The sequence below is a fragment of the Pholis gunnellus genome (assembly GCF_910591455.1).
Source record: "Pholis gunnellus genome assembly, chromosome: 3".
NCBI classification, from domain to species: Eukaryota; Metazoa; Chordata; class Actinopteri; order Perciformes; family Pholidae; genus Pholis; species Pholis gunnellus.
Window position 1 is genome coordinate 19,707,513 of NC_136529.1, and position 6,079 is coordinate 19,713,591.

Below are 6,079 nucleotides of genomic sequence, written 5' to 3' on the forward strand. Positions count from 1 at the left end.
TCTCAAATTTCTTTTTAAAATATATTGTATTTATTTAATTAAATTAGATCTTTATCGTTTCCTTTCTTCTTTTGTCGCTCCCCCTCCTTGGCAGCGATACAGTCGTATCTTGTTGCAGCTAATCATCATACGAGATCATTCTATGCAGCCCACATTGAGTTCAAGCCAAGTGAACACGCTCTGTTCACCCAAATCGATCATGAGGCTGTTTGGCCCAGTTCCAGGCCCTCCCTATGCTCAGGGTAGCCCAAGACAGGTCATGCAATCTGCGATGCCCCCATGTCCGAACAAAATAAGAACAAAAACACAGCAAAAGACCTCTTGGATGCACCGATGATGAAAAGTGCCACTAGGTTTCTTTCAGTGGTGAAAATGTGATAAAGTGTTCTTAAGGTTGCGTTTCTTGTGGAGAAAACGCGACGTGGTGCCCCTGCCCCTCAGACAGCCCGACTCCACCACTGAACCGGCCCCATTTGTGCAGAAAGAGATTATTTGGAGGTTAATTAAGATTTCAGAGACTAAATGCTGTTGAAACAAGTTATGTATATGTTGTATTAAAGGACTCGGTTGACATTCCTCCCCGGTCAACTCTTGCTTTCTCTTTCCCTGCTCTGGTTTGTGATGTATTTTGTTTCACATGCGCACACTCCTTATTTACCTGATGCTATGGTGAAAGTCTAAAGGCGTTCACCAGGTTTCATGTCATCGGTTCTTTTAGAACAGTAAACTGTTCTGTTCTAGAACAACAGTATAGAACAGCCTTCCTATCCAAACACAGAATAACTCCAGCAACCGGCAGTGTTTGTTACAAAACCATCTCGATAACAATTAGAAAATGGAGAAAACTACAGATTTTGAATCCCTTCTCAAAACCATCGAGGACTCCATCAGGAGGGTGAATGACCTGATGGGCCTGGACACACTGGACGCCACCAGTGTCCGCGAAACAACAAAAAGGGCGATATCCCAGGAGCAAAGCACCGTCCCTGGAGATTTTGAGTCCTTCCACCAGACACACAAGTTCCTCATCCAGAAGACCCTTCGCTTAAGAAATGACAACATGTCTGAAGAGACAGAGGCTCGAGTCACCAGCAGTGGCTCTGAAATATCTACGGCTATAGAATTTGCTGACAAAGACTTGCAGAATGAAATCCCTCAAACAGATAACAAGGAATCTCAGGCGGAAGCAGTTCAGAGCTCCGCTGAGCTGCAGAAGTTGGATGTCCTGTTTGAACATGTTGAGGATGGGCTGCAGAGCCACGATAGCTCTAGTATCTGGGAGGAGCAGAACTTTGTGAGTGAACCCCGCAGACTTTCGTTGTGGAAAAGGTTTGTCAGGCTCTTCATCCCGGGATGGAGGAGGCGCTACTGGAGCAGGGAGACAGTGGAGTATGTGCAGTTGTGAGCCAGAGAGGAGACCCAGATGAGGTTGACGTTGCAGAAAAGAAAAATGATAAATATAGCAAAATGACAAAGACTTTAATGTGCAAGCAGTTATTTTTCATCAATGAATTATCTTTGCCCAAGAAGTTATGAATGTTGCCATGGTGCAGTCTGCAGGTGAAATGCCATCAAAGTTTTGCAGCATTACCAGGAGTTCAACCTGTCTTACAAATTTGCTTGCAACGGCACATTCAAGAGTTGCCACAACTTGAATGTCAATCAAAAATGTGGCATTCAAATAGTTCATGCATCTATAAGATTTGACTATATGTACTTTAGAAAGAGCAAATACCAAAAAATCGGAATGGTGTAAACTAAAAGATTAAATTAAGGAATCAAGGGGAAAAATTAATTTTGTTTTACTTTGTCGGTTCAGGAGTCCTGAGCATAAATCTAACATGCTTTGTAAATGGCCCACATGGTCTCCAGCCACACCAAATAGTAATCAGATCTCTCTTGGCCCGTTGGCCAATGTTACTCAAATCTGTTAAGATATCTCACTAATGAACTGACACACATGACAACACATTTAACCAAACAGACAAGATCAAATGATAATAGAATAGAAAAGAGCTAATTGCCTCTTTTCAGCCCTGCAGTAACCACTGTGATGAATATCACGTTATTGGTTTCACCTCGTTAAAAAAATGCATTGTTTTTAATTTCGACCCATTCTCCGTATAAAGACTCTTACGTAACCAATATCCTTAAAGTTTAAAGTTGCTTGGTGAAAGAGGTGAAGGACGAGAAAAGGCCTAGACTAACATAAACAGGAGGCTGATCATTTTAATACAATTACTGCTCTAAAATTAACACGATCATTTCAATCTTACCACATGTTTTTGTAAATCACAGTTAAGTGTAATTCCACAATAATTCACAATGTGCACAGCTACAGTGATTCTGAACTTCCTGAAAATTGAGTCCTTGGATATATTGAAGCTCAGTGCTGGAGGGCCAAGAGTTTATTTACAATCAATTGGTACAAACTGACTTCGTAGACCATTCACAGCCATTTATGCAATATTTGAGATGTCTCCAAATTAAGTCACTCAACCTCTGAACCCATATGTATATGTTGCTGTATGGGCCAACTGAGTTTGACCTAATGGCAGTCAAAGATGACCAACATACTGTATACAATGCTCTGTGAGTGTGAAGATAGTCTGTTCAAAGGATGTCAGGACATTAACTGGCCCCAAATGCCTGTAAATTCAAATAGAAAGGGACAAAGTAGTTTTGCTTAAAGACCTCTTCCAATGTCTTTGTCATTTTAAGACAAAACTAAATTTGAGTAAAAACAACACTGAAAAGAATACGCTCCATATAGTACACTTACCCCACTCTAAAGAATGAGGAAAGAACCGACACCTAACCCGTTTTCGGCCCCCTCTGAACACACACTCAGCAGAAAATGTATCCATTATTTCACAGTGGTGGGTATAGACTTAATGCCACTTAAGAGCTGTATTAAATCTCAATACAAACCTCTGTGAGAACGAGTTAATTGCAACCTCAGCACATTGAAATGCTTCCCCTGATCATTGATTGGTGTAATATTCCTATAATATTCCTACAGGGATTTACAGTGAATGGTGCTCAGATTATAGTGACCTTATCAAGGCTTTACAGAGGTTTTTATGTGTATTAAGTCATCTCAACAAGATTTCTGTGGAAACTATTATTTTAACATTGCTATGTGATCACTGCAGCCCTTGTTCATCATTATGGATGCCTCTTCAGTTGGCCCGTTTGATTTGTCATCTTAATTTCCCTCAGTGGCAGCTAGGGGGTGCTCCAATTCAGTTTTAGTTTCAGAGCGCCAAACTACCTGTCCACTTTTGCATGTTTTAATAAAGTGGCTATATTTCTACTTTCAGTTCCAACATGATCTTAACAATTTTAAAACATAATGTTATTGTTATTCTATTACTCATATGGTCTTGAGACTTCAACATTGAACATAAACTAATTATTTTAGAATGTTTATGTTCGAATCTGATTAATGCTGTAACCTACAGAAAAACATTTCTTCTCTAAGTGAGATTTCCTCCCAACTAGATTTAATTACATTTTATCTGGCAGGTAGGTCATCATCCTCTGAAATGTTACCGCACAAACTGGATGTGATTATTTGCCACGGTACTTATAGGTCTCACTAACTTTACCCCAAATCTTGTCAAGGTTTTTGATTTAAAAATGGCAACAGATCTTTTAAAGGAGCAATACAACAGCCTGCAGGAGGAAAATGATCGATATGAAAAGCTCATCAGCCAGAAGAAGGATCGTGTGGCCTCCCTGGATAAGGAGGTAAACTAAACGGACATATATTCTGTTTTAATGTGTGTTTCACTTTTATCTAATTGTTATAACTTAGTGTATTTCTATTCCTGTTGCAGATGAGATTATTTTTATCTCTGTTTTTGTTGCGACTATGATATGATATGCAGATGTTATACTAAGTAGTAGCACTAGTAGTAGAGTAGTACCAGTAATAGAGGTTGAATGTAGTCTACTAGTGTGTTTTGTAAGGTACATACTATTGTATTATTCAATCAGATACAGTATGGTCAGCTGGTTTAAGTTTCAACCAAATCATTCTATGTTGTCATTCATTTAGCTAACAGCACATTGGATTGGAAATTAAACAATGGCAATGAAGGAGTTGACTTTCAACTTTACTTTTAATATATTTACACACACGGTAAACAGTGTAGGAATTGTAGAGGATAAGTTATAGCCCCATTATAGAGCTGCACTGTTCAAATACTGCGGGAGACTGTGTATTGTAAGGGTTGCAGTTTCTTCACTGTTCAAGCACCCTTAAAGCTGAAAGTCAGCACTTTAAATTCATAGTCCGTGTTTCATTTCAAATCCAGTGTGCTACAGCCAACAAAAAAAAGGAAAGGTGTCATTGTCTGTAAAGCTACAGAGATCATTCTATGTATTGAGTGTTATTTCCTGTGTGGCTCCAGATAACTGTGTTAGAGAGCAAGATTCAAGAGAAGTTAACACTACCAGGTGGCATCCTGAAACACCAAGGGAACCGCAGACGCTACATAAAGCGCATCCGCAACTTAGAAAACATACTCAAACAGGTACTGATCCTCAAAAAACACTGCTTTTTACGCACAGTGATGCTACAATGTAAGCTTCACTCAAGCTAAACTATCAGTACTTTATGTTTTGTAATTTTGGGAGACACACTTATCTGCTTTCTTGTGGAGAGTTTGATAAAACGATGGATACCACACATCAATCATGGCCTTTAAATACAAGAGACAGCTTAGCTTAGCATAGAGACTGAAAGCACAGGGAGTAATGACTTCTCCAAGAGGTCACTGCACCCCACCAAGAAATAGTCCAGCAACTCCATATAACACCACAATTAATGTGTTAGTTAGCCTTAGAGGCGCTAGTGGGTGGATTCTTGTTATCTAAAGACTGAGCTAGGTGGGCTGTTTCCACATGTTTCCAGTCTTTGTGCTAAGCTAAGCTAATAGAGTACAGGTCGTAGCCTTATATTTAACGGACCATGATGAGAGTGGTATTAATCTTCTTGGTAAGGAGAATAAGCATATTCCCACCAAAAAGTCAAACTGTTCCTTTATTCCAAGCCCTACTTTTAAACTGACACCCCTCATCACAGTCTTGTGATCACATTTTTACGCAAATTTGAAATTCTGAATATGAAAAGTCCCAGATTTGAACCTCAACTCTACTTCTTCCCTCTTCTTCTGTAGGACACCATTAAGTTTAATGAGTTGATGTGCCGCAACATGGAGTATCGCCAAGACATTGCCAACCTGCTGCAGCAGAAAGGCATTTTGTGCAAAATCGAAAAGAAATTCAACAGACAGTTGGCTAGACAGAAAAACATCACAGAGAAACTGGGGGAGAGGGTCGTCCTCGCTTTCAACGACAGGTAATTCATGTGTTTGAGTGCATGTGGGATACTTCAGCAGGAAAAAAAAGAAACTAGACGTGTGTTTGTGTTGTGCTAAAGGTCAATGGCCGAGACCCAAATGTTGAAAGTGAAGGAGTGCACCGTGGTGGAGAAGGCCCAGTTTCTCGACAGAAGGAGAAATCTGGAGAGGCTCATCACCCAAGATACCAAACTGCTGACTTTCCTCGAGACGAAAGGCCAGGAATGGTTTCCTTTGGAAGAAGATGAAGACTCAAAGAAGAGACGTATGTTATTATTACTCTTGATTAAGGCTGAAACAGTCTTCATCTTTCCCTAAAGCAGATACAATTTCACATCTTTTAGACATAATCTAGTCTGTATCCTTTATTTCATTGTTACAGAGAAGCAGCAGCAATATCAGAACGAAGTTAAGAAGCTGGAGATGCACATGCAGGCACACAGAACACTAGTGGAGGTCACCGGAGAGAGAGACCTGCGTCAGACAGACCTCATGACTACCCAGGATGAGCAGCAGAATATGGCTTATTTCAGACACATCTACGAGCTCCAATGCAAAAGGAGCATTATGAAGGACAAAACAGAGCAGTTGAAGGCATGTGCATATCCTCTTAACATACTCATAGACATAGTTTAACCTGGAGTAAGTTTTATTTATACGCACATGTTTCTCTCTCAGAGTGATATTCTGTCCCTGGAAGAAAAGAACAG